General features: G+C 45.1%; 1 protein-coding gene across 2 annotated transcripts in view; it reads right to left on the reverse strand.

Moving 5' to 3' along the window:
• Positions 1 to 15,833, reverse strand: part of LOC144166828 (putative ferric-chelate reductase 1 homolog) — a 43,543-nt gene that overhangs the window by 11,478 nt on the left and 16,232 nt on the right. The window contains exon 2 of one of the 2 annotated variants that reach the window (XM_077696318.1): positions 854 to 1,026. The exons of the other annotated variant lie outside the window; for it this stretch is intronic. The gene's annotated coding sequence lies outside the window, so the exon portion shown is untranslated. The remainder of the gene's footprint in view (positions 1 to 853; positions 1,027 to 15,833) is intronic. 2 annotated transcript variants of the gene reach the window in all.

Consider the following 15,833-nt stretch of genomic DNA (forward strand, 5'->3'; position numbering starts at 1 on the left):
TTCAGTTCCCAATATGCATCACCAACAGGCCCAAACCATGACCCTTTGAATCACTGGCCATTTTCCTAATAATGCTACTGAACTAACTCGTTGAAATCCAGGGCACCTCTGCCATATGGTAGTTGTTTTCTAACAAATATCAGTCTATTTCGCTTTATCAGTAAAGGAGCGTTGGCTTAGCCAGTCCTGCAATTTGCTACCACTGGTGACAAAAACTTATTCGGAGCTGCGACATTCACAAGTCTAGCGTGACATCTTTCAATGTGTTTGGCCAGAATGGGACACAACCGTAAATATTTCTGTAGAATATAGAGTGTGCCGTAAAACGCACGCTTCATTTAAACAGTAGTATTTGGTCGATAGCAGGCGCACCTGTGTGCTACCACAGTTACCATTACGTTTCCGTCTTCCGTAATAATGATTATTCGTTCGGGAATGGTGTAGTGAAGGGAAGTCAGATATGTTTGTATTGTGTACTTGTAATGGTAAGCTGCACTGGACTTAACTCCGTGCAGGTTTGTACTTCCCAACCTGTATATTTCATGTTAATGTGTGGTACATAGCACACTAACCGCAGCGTAAATTAACAAGAGAAAATTTAAGCGTAATAACTCTAGGCTACCATTTGTTACCTGCTTGCACACCTTCATACAAACTAAGCGAAGGTTAATGTGAAAACCTGCGGTATTTATACTGCTATAGTTTACTTCTGCAACTTGAACCAATCTTTGATAGCGACGCATGAAAAGATATGCAATTACAATGTCTTTACCCAGGTAAGACTATCGTACTATTTCAAACAAAATACATTGCACAAAAACCGCTCTGAAGACAAGCTGAGCAGGGTACCCACCGAAAACGCGGTGCAAGGCGACCTAGCTGTTCTTCTCCTCCACCGAAACGGCTTGCCTAAGGACGGCTGCCTTCAGTATTTATACAAGGTAGGACTGTTACGTGTTTCCTACACGTAAAGATTACAGCACATCATTGCCGTGAGTAGGACCGATAAACCGTGGATATTGCTCACTGAAATAAGACAAAGGGAATGCGCTTAAAACGTATTGTTTGAAGTGGACAATTCAATGCCCTATTATTTTCGCTAGTCGCGACTATCATCCTGAGTAAGTAATTTATCGTTACGCGCTGCACATTGCTTCAGAATTGGATTGAGAAATATGCGATCACGAGCACTAGATGTAAAAAGCGTGATTCAGTCGGTGAACCCTTAACGTCCCGAACGAACGCCCTATTACGGAATGAAGATAAAGAAAGGGAGAAGGAAGTGACGTCAGTAATGGGAACGGAACCCGGGGCAGTACACGGCCGTGACACATCTCACTCCTTCCTTCTCCCTCTCCGACCTGGTCGCTTCGAGCAACGAAGCGCGATTTTATCCTTGCGGCCTTTTCAGTGGGGAGTTTTTGGCCGCTTAACAAATAATTATTTTATTTTTTCATAAATGCTTAAAGTTAGGACTGGTCCCACAGAACTCCCTATTCAGCGAAATCTCGGATCCTGCGAATATGTACGCATTTTTCTTGTAGTTGAAAGGCAGAAAAGGAGGAGCGTACCATTCTTAATATTCAATCAATCAATGTTTATTAGTGTGCCCAGAGAACGCCGGAGGGCCTCAGTGCTGGCGCACGAAAAAAAGAACAGGCAATGTACGTTGCCGACACCTTACAAGTAATGCAAATAAGGGACATCGTTTCTGACACGCACACAAAAAAATTACACACCATCATACACCTGAATATACATGCACCCACGAAAAAACCGTCACAAACACACATCTACACAAAAACAGGTACAGCGCCTTCCAGTAAGGCATGCGTCTCCACGTCAGTGGTTGTAATACAGAGATAGGTTAGAAAATATACGTAAATGATAACAATGTTTAGTTGTGAATCAAAGAGTGAATCAAGATTGCCTATATGTAAGAAAAGTAGTATATACTGAATATACATGTAGGCAACACCGGGCATTCAATAAAGGGAATTGTAAAAAGATAGAAAGGAACGTTTTGTAAGCATTTAATGCTCAAGTGAGGTTGTTATGTAAATGTCATTTACATACCAACCTCACAGACCTGTTTATGGCACTGTGTCAGGGACATGTCCAGCTTTCCGGCTCATGGCTAGTAGTACTGGCTTTGGCCACCACGTGCCGCATTGAGTTCCACTTTTAAAATTCCCGGCTTCAGCGTCAACGTTTGTTTATCAAGCATAAATGTAGAAAGAAAGGAGCCGACTTCTTAGCGGCCACGCGATAGTCGAGCCTTGAGCAGCTGACTGCGAATGATGAGGCAGCTGTAGCACGCGGCGTGTTGAGAGTGAGAGCGAAGCGTGGGTACAGGTGAATTGTTGGCCGGACGAAGAAGGTTGCTTTGGTGGTCGAACTTTTTCCATGTTTTTTCTTCACGAGTTAACGCGAGAGGCTACTCGTACTAGAGCCAACCTCGCATAGAAAATGCAGGCAAAGGTTAGCTGGCCCAAGCTTTCCTGATTCTGGGTTGAGCCCAGTTGAATTGGGTTGAACCTGCTTGCTCTCAAAGGGCTAAGCATGATGTTTGCCCTTCGAGAGCAAGATGATTTTTGCTGTTCAACTTGCTACAGGTGGCGGGCACAGTACCGGGGCGCCGGTTAGACCCTGACAAGTTTTTTCTACGACCCACTTCGCTTTATCGCAGTTGTCTTGTATATACGCTCTATATTCCTGTACTTTATATAAAGTGTGCATAATTTGGACACCACATTTTGCCACGTTCCTAACGGCGACACTAGACACGACAACGCGTTCCTGAAGGATTAAAAGTCCTAAAATTTACTGTGATGTATACACTATTCCGAATATATGACGCGTATGTGTATTGTCCCAGTCTTTCACAAGGCCATTCTTTAAGGGCCAATTCCTCATAGCTAAACTGTTCGCCAATGCCAGCTTCTCATAGGGCATTTCGCACGAGGAATACTCGGGTTTCGGGAATTGTCAGTACACGAAAAAGACTCATGAACAGCTTGTTTTCGACCATTAAACAGTGTTTGCGCCTGCTGTCGCCTCTATAAAAAAGGTATAGGCGAGTGTGCATAGCTTTTGACGTAGGAAGTTAGGTTGAATATACGGTCACACCTCATTAGTTATATTGAAATGATAATTGGATTCAAGCTCTTATTATATGACACAGAAAAATTAAAAAATAACCGTACAGATGAAGCAGTAAACAAGTTCAGTATGAAAATAACAAATCTGTTTATTGATCTCGGTTAACACGTCAGCTCAGAAGTGGATGTTCCGGGCAATATTGCGAAGCGTATTGACTGGGACTCCGCTGAGGAGCACACGGGTTGACGAAATTGTTGTTCACGTGATTTGACCGTACCCAACCAATTCTTTCTGGCACTTTCCAGCCAGGGCTTCGTTTACAATGTCGCCGAGCAACGAAATCCAAGCACTAAACATTTAGGAAGCTCACACTAACACGTAAGATTTGAAGGTAGCGAAGCTGTGCGCCACCTTCACGTCTATCACGACAGTTTAAGTCTACGACTGCAGAGGATTCGCTTCTTATTCGCTGCCGCAACGACCTTTACTCCATTCTTGTTGCTATAAGCGTGAGCTTCCTTCGGTTTTTTGAAATTGTTGCCACGATTATGGTGAACGCTAGAGTTTTTTGCCGACCTTCGCCAATCGTGGCCAATGCTTAGCTTGATAAACGTGCGCCGGAAACGCTGGGCGCTCGCCGCGAGGCACACACTGACGAGCGCTCAGAATTTTCTTATTTTTTAACGTTCGGGTCGTCGCCGCGAGGTATAGGCGCTCACGTGCGCTAGGTATTTTTTTATTTTTCGGGGATTTTCGGACGCCGGAACCCACGGATTGCCCGACAGCTTCTCTGTTAAAAATACACTCTTCCAGGTGGACGTACTTTATGTGCACAAATTTCCATTGTGGATTTGTCTGGTATCAGCCAGCGTCCAGACACACGTGCAGGACGTAACTGATTTCTTCCCCTCCCTCGTGGAGAGTGCTTATTTATTTTTTGATCAATGCTGTAAGCCTTTTCAGGCTCTTACAGGAAGTGGGCACTTGGGGCGCGCTACATGGATGAATACAAAAATGGGTGCACTGCTCGTTCGTACCTTCTCGGCGGTAAAATGAAAAAAATCGGCCACGTCACTGCCAAAGCACGCACAAAATATAAATGCGCTTTCTCAGCTGTACGGTTCAGTTACCACACAGCTGTGGGGAAAAAGTCATAATAACATTGTGCAGACTATTCTAAAACACACAACACAGTGAGACACCCCTAAACGCTACAGATCATCCGTAAAACAAGGCGATCGAGTGTAAAATTAAAAGCATGCAAACAAGAACAGGTGACGACCTGCTTGCCTTGTAATCTCGGCTGTATTAGGCACAACAACAGGATGAAAGAGTGTGCAGGAGCCGACATAAGTAATTGTAACAAGGATTTGAGAATATCACAAACCAGTGGGTCTTATTGGCTTTATGAATTACCGGTTTATAGGAAGCTTTTTCTATTGCGAGGACCTATGTAAGCGCACACCAATGCAGCCAGGCAGTTTCCGGAAAAATAAATGTTTGTAAATTCCCGAAATCATGCTCCAATTACATTTGACGGCGCCTGTACACACTTTTCAAATGCCTTACTGTTCCAGGGATGAAGTGAACCACAATTCTGCCTTCTTAACAAAGCGGTCAATTGAACCGGCGTTGATAACGTCGGATGGTACTAACACATTCCACGTTTCAATGCATCACGGAAAAAAATACTTGAATGTATTTTTACACGTGTTAAATGGCCTTATATGCTTTTCATGATTGGTCCTTGTCGAACGCCGATGTGGAGGTTGGATGTAACCACTTTTCAATACGTTTACAGCTCCCTGATACCAAACATACGGGAACTTCATAGCAGAAAAACAACGACGTGGCAAGGCTTAAAATTCGTGTTCGAATGCGTAGTGTTACACTGTTGTTTCTAGAATATTTAAAATAAACAAAAACGATGCTTAGCGTGATGGCACGGGTTCGATTACCGACCTTGGCGGCCGCTTTTCTAATGGAGGCGAAAAACAAAAGCGCCTTTGTGTACCAGATTTCGGCGCATGTGGTCAGATTGAATCCGGATTTCTCCACTACGGCGCGCCTCATCGCCTGCATTGCATCGGCGCGTTACACCCTACAATCAATCATTCACAGTAAATGAAACAGAGTCCCTTATTCTGATTTTTTTCTAAATTGTGTACAAGATACTGTTCATGTGGGTTCCAGACTATACCGCCATACTCGAGGATGGGTTTTAGAAGTGTTTTATATGCTGTTAATTTGACATGAGGCTGTGCTGCCGACAATTTTCTACGGAGGAAGCACAATTGGGCGAATGCTTTGGTGCACGTGTTTTCAATATGGGCATCCCATGTCAACATATGCGTGAAAGTTAAGCCTAAATATTTTATAGAATTTGTTCGCGACACTTCGGAGCCATTGAATGTGTAGTTAAATTCTAGGGGTGACCTTTTCTGAGGTATGCTCACACAGTTTGTTTTACTAGTGTTAATTTTTAAGTTCCAGGTCACACCAACGACATGTACTACAGAGCAAAGAATTTAGTGTCAATTATTCCGGGCTATTACGCACGATTGAATAAACAACGCAATCCTCACCAAACAGTTGAACGGTAACTCTAGTGTCCCAAAATAAGGCTGCAGAGTATCGGAACTCTTTTCTCCAATTGTTTCATGCCGCTTCCGTGATCATTGCGCAGTTCACATCGCGTGACGTTTGTTTACACTGTGACGGTTCATGGGTACCGCCATTTTGTTGTTTATGCGTTTTCTGTCGGTCAGCTGTGGTAGTCTCAGCTTGTCCTGCCTGCTCTACGGCTGCGCGCGACTGGCCTCGTTACTAACGCTAATCAAAATTTTCAGCAGCATTTCAGCTACGTAAGTGACTCCGAAGATGCCGTGTTGCTGCGTCTTTGGCAGTGCTGTTTACAAATGACCTCGTAAATGTTAGCGGTGAGGCCGAAGAAGCGGCACTCTGGCAACACTGATGAACACCAAAATGGCTGCCTTTGGTCACTTGCGTGCCTCAGCGACGATACTCTGTATTTTAGTTAACGACACTAGGTAACTCCATCTCCAACGCAGTAAGCAACGTCATTAAACATACAAGAAAAAAGAAGGGCCCAAGACAGAAACCTGCGGGACCCCTCAAAAAACGTCAAGACATTCAGATTCCGATTTGTTGATGACTGTGTAGTGACTGCGGTTTGATAAATAAGTTGTTTCCAACGGTAATTTTTGAGATTTTATATAATTGACTTCAGTTTTCCAAACTTGCTATGCCGGACACGGTCGAAGGCTTTAGTGCAGTCAAAAATATTGTAATAACTTAAACATTGGAACCTATTGGGATGCAATTGAGTTATTTCAAAAGGCTTAGTCACCGTGAACAAACCCTTGTGAAAGCCGTGTTGCTTTGGGTAAAGCAGATTGTTTTTCTATAAGTAATTTATTATTGCTTTGTTGAGAATGTGTTACACCAATTTGCAGCAACAAATTGCTAGTGAGATTGGGCTGCCTGTTGTTTGTTTCCGCCAATCTCTTGGTTGCAGAAGCCAATCTGCGGGCAGAGTGATCGTCCTGAGGGACGTTGTAAAGATTTCATGTAGAAATGAAACTAGCTGTTCAGAGTATTGTATAAAGAAAACATTTGATATATTATCAGGACCGACACTTTTTCGAAGGTAATCTATCCCCGTCATTGCTGACAGAGGCGTTGTCAACGGCGCTGCTACGCTAGGAGCACGTGTAAAAGCACTTGAAAATACTTACTGCAAGTTGAAATTGATTTCGCGTCGCTTACAACAGCACCTGCCTCTTCCAATGTGGTGATGGGGCAACTGGCTTAGACAAATATTGCCAAAACTACTGTGGCTGATTTATCATAAAACTTGTTAGCGTTGTTGAAAAGAAAATATTTCTGGCTTTTTTATTTTGACCTTTAATGTTCATGCGAGATGACTTCTGTTTGCTGAATCTGTTCTCTTTTTTCCTATTCTTTCTTTCTTTCTTTTAATATCAATGATAGCACATGTAATCCTAAATGTTTTCCGCTATGTAGGATTCCATTTAGTAGGAATAAAGTTGGCTTCGCAAAACTATATTGCTTGTGTAAACTTCAGCCATAACTGATTAATGCTTGTATCATAATCACATGAAAATTCTTTAGAGACTATTTCGCGACGATCGATAATGCTTTCGTCGTTTGCCCTGTTACACTGCTTGACTGAAACCATTGAGAGATTATTGTTGCGGCTGGAATTATCATTTTTGTTACCAAATGTAGGTACAAGCATTTGGCGATCAGAAATGCTTTCTTCTACACTTTAAGGGTTAACCGTCGGGACGTGATACAAACGCCTGATCAAGTACTGAATGGGTGATAACTTTAATGCACGTGGGTTCTTTTACAAACTGAGATGGCAAGTATCTATACATTATATTTAAAAGCCGCTCACAGCCTTTAACGGCGTGACTACCAGTTACAAGCTCATCCTAGTCAATGTCACCAAGCTTGAAATCACCAGTTAAAGAAAAGTTGAGTGCGCTCAATTACATTCTGCTAAAAGAAATCCTTCATTTGAATGAGGTAATCTTCAGTCGTCGTTTGGTTTTCTATAGATTCCATCTATAAGAATTGAAGTAGTATAACCTTAATACTATTGGGGTTAAGGATCCCTTGATGGGCGAAAAATGAAAGACTACTTTTATGGCAATAGCTACGGTCCCTATCCGTACGTAGCACCATCCGTACGTCACTATCCGTACGTAGCAGGGCATAGGGCAAATGAATTAGTTCGGAAATATGTATGCCAGTATTTAGCCACGTATTATAACTACTATATCAGGGGAGTACAGCAAAAACTCTTCTAATTTATCTGTTCAACACACTTCCCGCATTGAAACACAGAAATGGAAGTCGTGTAGTGTTACTGATGCGTCACGCGTCGTAATTCCTGGAATCTGCAGGCAAATCGTCATAGGATCGCTTTATTACCACTCGCGTATTCTGCGCGTGTTCCCAAGCAATCGAGCGTTTTCATTTTAGGTTGTCATACACCCGAGTGCCTTTATCGCTGCTGTCAGGGTTAACTTTTGCCGATTGCCACAGCTTCTGACACGTTTCATGTACAGCCAGTGGAAAATCCACCGAAACAGATATAGTTGGACCCTTCAGCTTGAAACAGTGACGTAGCACTGCCATTTTTTCTGTGAAGTCATAAAATAGAATCACAACACATCATTCTCGCTTAGCTTTTTTCTTGCCAACGCAGTGTTTGCGCTCGACCGACGTCCCTTTTACCCTTAGCGCGCCCGCAAAGATGTTGGTCACGACACTTCCCAAAAGGGTTCCAGGAGCTTCGCCTCCTTTTCGTTTAAAACATACATAACTAGGTTGATTTATGGATTGTATATATGTTAACGCGCCAACGCTACACAGGCGATGAGACGTGCCGTAGTGGAGGGCTCGAGATTAATATCGACCACATGGGGATCTTCAACCTCCACCGAAATCTAGAACACACGGGCGTTTTTGCTTCTCGCCTGCATCAGAAAAGGGGCCACCGCTGCCAGGAATCGAACACGCCCCTTGGTGCTAGCTACGCAGGACAAATACACAACTAGGTTGTTCCGACGACTACGATTGTCTAAATCATCGATATCTTAAATTCATCTACTTGACCTCGCAATGAACGGCAGTTATTTCTTCGGCACAGTCATCAACAACCTTCTCGTGGTACTGTTTAAGTGTGGAAAGAGTGGCCTCTATGGAATCAATTTTGGTCTCTTCACTCTGTAGATCAGTCTGCAGAGTTTGCTGTTAAGATTTGAACGGTGACAAATAAGAGTATTTCTTCTAGCTTAGTGTTAGGACCACCGTTTTCCTCGGTCTCACCACAAAGTTTCAACGAAAACCCAATTATGTGCAATGAGTCAGACCAAGAAACAATGATACACTGATTCAGTGACACATAAAGGGTTTAAACACATGTGCAGGTCGCACCATCGCTTACTCACAAGGACCTCTCCACGTTTTCCGCAAACACAGCTGTAAGCAGAAACCGCCTAGGTACCCAATCTCAAAGGCCCTGTATGATGAGCGCTTCAAACAAATGCAGGTCACGCTTTCACAATCCACAAACCATCATCCTAACTTCCACAATAAAAACTGTAAAAGTCCTAAGCCAAACTCACCTTCAACTATACGCCTAATTCCAGAGCCAACGCAGGCGCTATGACCGCAAATGAAATCCCTTGCGAGCCGAGTTCGATGGTTGCGCAATCGGATAGACACCGCTTCTAAAATACGAGAGACTCTCGTTCGATTCCGACTAGGAAAGGCCTTTCTTTTTTCTTTCCAATTGGCTCCACACGTTGTTATTCCCGGCCCGTACCCTCCTGCCTTTGGGATGGCCCAGTTGTAAGATACCATTTTGAGGGTGTGGAGGTCCCGGGATCGATTCCCCAGATCCACATCAGCCGCACTTCTTTCTTGAAGCGCGCACTCTCAACACCTGCTTATGGGCTCCTTGTCTCCTCGCCACACCTGCACGGACAGAATAACGCTTCTACAGCTCAGCTTTTAAAAAGTAGTTGCGAGCAGTAGGCATGCCCGCTTTGTATACCTCACGATCAATGCCTAAATCTAGCTGTGGTGAAACAGGCCAATGATTTATCCGAAACCCTTTTCGTAACGTAATTCTGTCGTTCTGCTGGTGTGTGACCGTATTAATAAATGAATGTGCACCGCTCATGCGATAATTAAGCCTTACTAAAGCAGCTAATGCTGGGAAGGCACGTGTATGCTGAGTTATCACGGAGCAGTTGCAGAGGACAATTCGCTTTTGCTATCTATGACGCGATATCGTTGTATTAACGCCCAGGAAGCGTTTTGGAACGGAGTTATTACTGCATTTAAGACTTCCACTTCATGAGCACGGAGTCACCAGATAAAGACTAGCAGCAAGAATGTTAGCGGCGAAGCCGCTTACGGGCTGGGGCTCGTGGCGTCTCTTGTCGTCGTTTTATAAAATCGTCGTCTCATGTAGTCACGGTGTTAAAACACAAGGAAACTCGTTTACGCCTCGCGCTAGACCGTAGCGCGTACTAAAAAAACAGCGGGACACTCGTTTACGCCTCGTGCTAGAGAGCTTCGTGCTTCGAAGAGAAGAGACCTCTACAGCAAAGCTGTATATCTCTACCCCCAACGGTTTAATCTGCGTTGGCAAAAACACCGAGGCGCCAAGAATACAATTATACACTGCAAGCGTCGCCCTTCGCCAAGTTTCACGTTAGTGGAGATGGACCGGTATTTTTGATCACCGCGTCCGAGGATAGATAGAGTCCTCACCGGTTCTGGGGATTAAGGTGTGATCGTGAAAGATTGTAGCAGCGTGTGGTGATCATTATAAATAAAAAAAGCAGGGTAGTGGTCAGTTTGAGCGAGAAAGCGACATCGTCAGTGTTTTAAAGTGTTATGCTATATTGTCTAGGCCGGACTGAGCGGTGCAGTGTTTCGTAGAGAGGGAGTGAAGATGTTGGTGGTGGAAGGAGTTTTTACGGTATAGGAAAATGGGTTAGACAGATGGTACAGAGCTCAAAGGTGGAACCTTAAGTTTAGGGTACAATATGCCAAAGCTCCTTTCCGTGCCCCCTCAGTCAGTTCGCGGTGATCTTGAGGTAACGGATAGTACAAGCTGGCTTCCACGTGCTGATAGAAGAGGAATATATGTTATTGATACGATTCTAGGCACTCCCCAATTCTAAGGGCCCTCCCCTACTTTCGGGGAAAAAATCTGGAAAAAAAGTTTGCATGCGAATCTAAGTATCCCCTTTTCTAAGCAGCCACCGCAAGGAAGTGGATTTCAGACGAGTGGAAGCGGCGTCTAGTCGACGTTGTGGCCAAGTCATTTAGGTAGCTTTCAATTACAAACCACTTCAATGGAACAGAAGACGATCTGCTGGAAGGTACCGAAAGCAGTGGCCCAACCGGCCCAACCCACTCGAATGGTAGTAAGGTGGCAGGGTATCATACGAAAGTGGTGGGTTCACTATACCTATATTTGGTTGAATAAAACATTGTTCCTTGCGGCCGTCTCGTCGAGATACAGCCGCGAAAAAACGTGGCCCGGGAAGAGGGAGGAAGTTTAGGTTTTTCGAATCTAAGCAGCCCCCCTCACTTTGGGCATCGCAATCTTGGAAAGAAGTGGGTGCTTAGAATCAAGTAAATACGGTATAATGTTTAAGTGATTCCCCCATAGCGTTCACTTGGAAATGGCTAGGTTACACGCAGAGGATGAATGTGTTCCCAAATTTAGCAGAGTGTTAAGCTTATGCTTCATGTTCCCGCCAAGCATCTTCGCCCACGTAGATTTCTGCATACTTGTGTTGGTTTGTCATCTACACAGTTTGCGATCAGTCAGAATTGAGACCCCTTGTGGCACGGTGAAGGGTCGTGTTTCTAGAGTAGGATGAGGAAACGTTCTTTATATTTATCGGAAATCGCTCCTCGATTAATCAGCGATGGCTTCTCGCGACCACGATTATTGTGGTAATAGTTGTCGCGAGGAGCAATGTTCGTGAGTTTACGTGCCACTTGGTCGGTGCCTCGTTCTCTTCTAGATACTTCTGCCCAGGCGTCCAGATAACGTTAACTTCTTTATTGTGGATGGGAGTATCTTACCAAAGCGTTAAAGTATTCTGGCTGCACCCAAATGTCTAATTATGGCTGCAGCCTAGAGCCTAATACACTCTCCAATGCCATTTGAGAGTCTATAATGATATTCGCGCATATATTCGGCACTTGAGCTAGTCAGAATCCGGAGAGGATTGTGCCTACTTCAGTTTCTTCGTTCCAGCTTGGAGGAGAGTCACGCAGTCAAAAAGATTGCCGGAACAGTTAACTACGAAAATTGTTTTCGTAATTTTTCAGATCCAATAATCAGTGTATTGCTACCATAATTTTGAAATCCTGTTCTCATAATTTTCGGACGACTTTGACCCTATGCTTTGACCTACCGGAGAGCCATTGCGGACATTTGCGCCTTCCGTGGAACGGCTGCGCAAACGGCGGTATACCGAACAATACGCACGGTCCATTTCGCTAGCGGAACAAGCCAAACAGGCGGCAGATCGAAAGGCTTTTTTCGTCGCTAGATAAAGATGACCACAAAAGGAAATATTTCACAATAATCACAACAAAATATTCTCACGGAACATTGTTACTTATTATTAAATCCTTTAAATCCCACCAACTCAGCTTTCTAATCAATCCTCAAATCAATCTCATTGTTCAGCCCAGCACTATATGTAAGGGTTTTTCAGCTAACTTCAGCCGGAATTTAAATATATGCCGATGCACTCTAAGACGACGCGACCAAATGCATGTTGCTCTACTTTGTATGTAGTGTGTCACACTATTTTTTGCATCTTTCCTAATCAGATAATGAACCATGCTTAAATAGCCAACTTCCGAAGCAACGAAGCTAGGCAAGAATTTTCAATCTAAAGTTGCAGAACGGTTTGCAGAATGGTGGAATAAACAGTTTCTGTCTTTCTATACATTCACTATTAGTGATTTTCTGCTTACTGAAAAAATACAAAAAACACCACGTGACATGCCCACTTGCGCGTCCTGATTGCAATGCTCCCAAACGTTTCGCGCGCAAACAGCCATAGGCGTGCTGCCGCTTGAAAGGCGACCGTTGAGCGATGTAGGCGTTCACCACGGAGCAAGAATATTATTCTTGCTCCGTGGCGTTGGCTGTGCCGTTTACGCCAGCGATGTGCTCACCTCGCCACAGTTCGTTATAGCGATAAGCACAGGCAACCGTTATCGTCTGTGTCGCTGACCTGCGACGCTCGCTTACGATTGTTTGTGCACCGAACGTTTCGGAGTACTGCAATTACGACGCGCAAGTGGGAATGTGACGTTGTGTTTCTGCACATAGCGGACATCATGCATGAATAAGCTGAAAAACACTACGGAAACTATTTGGTCCGAAGCTCTGCAAACGGCTTTGCAACTTTCTCTTGGAATTTTTGTACCTAAATTTTATGCTTTAAAAGTTCGCTAAATAATCTTCACTAGTTACCTAATAGACCTCTCCCGGGGTACGTCACGCGGCGGCCGTGACGTCACGGCAAGCGCACGTACTGGGTGTAGCCGGGAGGGTGGTTGGCAAAACATTCGAACCGGCGCGCGGGGCCTATGCAGTGAGGCTGCATTAGACGCGCCCAGAAGTGGAGTTTTCGTTTACGTGTTGGCTTTCCTAATGCCGGTGGGCTGCTGTGCTCTCGGCCAAGCAATTCGTGGGAGCAAAATCAGCGGCGTCAGACTTTTCCGAGTCCCCGAAGAGAAATTCAGCGTGTATTGTGGATGTGCGCAATGTGCCGAAAAGGCTGGCAGCCAAAGCAGCGACATGGTCTGCTCTTACTCATAGCAACATTTCCCATTCGCGAACTCCTGTTCTTCAAAACGCAGTCATACTGTCTACATTGGCAGTCCGCGCTGATTCGTGCCATGAAATGATGCTGTTTATCAACCATCTGCTATCATGCAGCACCGCAGAAATTTGGTCCAGTGAAATAGTGCAGGGGGTGGGGGGCAGAGGGAAATTTTCTTGCTGCGAAATATTGTCATATTTTGACGAGGTAGAGAACTGTATTAAAAAGACAATGAATGCCTAACCTGCTTAGGCGAAGCGAAATAAATGTTTCGACGAGGGATCCGCGATAGCCGCCTGCCGCCAGATCAACCACGACAAGTTTGGTCGTATGGGGGAATCGGTTCAAGAGGAACGAAATTCATTGCTTGTAAGTGCAATAAATTTTTACCTTGATAACTTATATTATGCCTTGAGGATGCGACAAAACAGAGATGCTTGCCGCGCTCACATATAGCATCGTGCCTTCGGCGCGAGATAGGCCGCTCAAGCAACTCTAAAAATCTCTTTTCCCTAAGCGAACGGACTCAGTGAATGTATTCGTTTGCTGCGGCCTCACGACGCTGGCGTATGCAGCGGGCGTACAAGGACACTAACTTAAACTATCATGAAAAAATGTCTACCGATAATTATTTCAGTGCAACTGTCGCAAGCTATATATACGCACTAACCATATGTGGCTGCTATGTTACTCTCACAATGACGATGAACCGCTTCGCGATTTCACTGCGGAAAAACGTAACAAAACAATCGGTCGATTACGTAGAGCACGACACGCGATATTTTTGTTGGAATAATTTTTGGCTTCTTCTCTTTATATTTTGTTTCGTTGCTGCTTATTTTACTTTTTAATCCTTTCATGCTTTACCTTTCCTTTTTCCCCTCGACATGAAATCGTGCGTACGCCCTCAGGGCGACGCAAAGAGGCCAAGAACAGGGAGCGTATATGCTGCCTGAGGCACCGCGCTCAGCTGAAGCGGACCTCGAAAGCAACAATAAATGAGCTTTCCTTGGTATGTGTCCGAACACAAAGCATCTCAAAAAACGTTCTTGGAATGCGTCGCAACAGCATCACCCTTTAGAATGCCTTGTTTACGCTGCTCTGTCGCGCACTGATTATCCGTAAGCGTCACCTGTCAGTTGACCGTGCGATACACGACAGGGTTGCGGAGGTTGTACATGCGGAAAGCTAAATGGAGGTGCTGCGGCAGCGACTCCACACCTGCAGTGTAGGAGGCCAGTGACGGCCCGAACCAACGGCAAATCGTTCCTCTCGATCGTCGCGCGGCCGGGCCGGGCCGTCGGCGTAGGCGCTTTCTGCCAACCGCCACCGCATTTCGCGGCCGCCAGCAGGCGCCACCCGTCGCGCACGTGCGCTTCGTGACGTCACGCTGTTTGCATACAGGGAGAGGTCCATTAGGCAAAATACAAAAAATTACGGCTCCAATCCACGTTGTGAACGTAGACGGACTGCGAAGCTGAAAACGACACCCACAATGATTACCAATATGACGTCACTTTAATTCTCACACGGGGCTCTAAAAGAGTAAATCCAGAGACAACAGAAATGTACTTAACCAAACACCAATACTACACAACGGCCTGCACGAATGCTTCATGTTTTTCTTCTGGCTACTCTACTGCCGTCTTTACTTTCCGTGGTCCACCCAACGTAGCCTGGATTGGAATTAGGGAGGTGCACGCACGCAGGAACACACGCACGCACATGCACAAACATGCACGAAACTTGCTTGAAAATGGTTTCGGTGAGGGTCCTCTTTGGGCCCCGATCAGGTTTAGAGAAGTGCTTAGAGAATACCATGCGAAATAGTATAAAGCAGGGAAGGGGGTACTCTCTTCTCTAGCCATACCCTGAAAACTAGAGAGTTTCCGCAGCTCCCTCTCCGGTAAACGGACAGCGATCCCACCGCCCGGAGCTTAACCAAGGTTCCGACGGCCAACATTAGAGGCTTTTCTCGCTCCGCCTTTGGACTCATTGCCACGGTTGGTCACAGCGTGAGTGTGGGGGCTGGGTGTCTGCGGTGTCGCCAATACCGCCACCATGAATACTCAAGGTGCCCCGTGCGGCGTTGTCTCTATAAAGGCTGTTCGGCTGTTCGCCCAGTTTTTACGTGCTGCGTACTGCCGATTGACATATGTGGATTGTTTGGTTGCCGGCCGGGGCCCTAGATTCGCCCCCTTCCACCATACCCCTAAATCTACCTTGTGTCTTGTTTAAGTGGATGGGAGAAAACTATGTGCACTATATATAAAGACATACCATTTTGCAATATACAAA

The sequence above is a fragment of the Haemaphysalis longicornis genome, unplaced genomic scaffold (genome assembly GCF_048455015.1).
Source record: "Haemaphysalis longicornis isolate Haplotype H1 unplaced genomic scaffold, Haemaphysalis longicornis Haplotype H1 scaffold_1, whole genome shotgun sequence".
NCBI lineage: Eukaryota > Metazoa > Arthropoda > Arachnida > Ixodida > Ixodidae > Haemaphysalis > Haemaphysalis longicornis.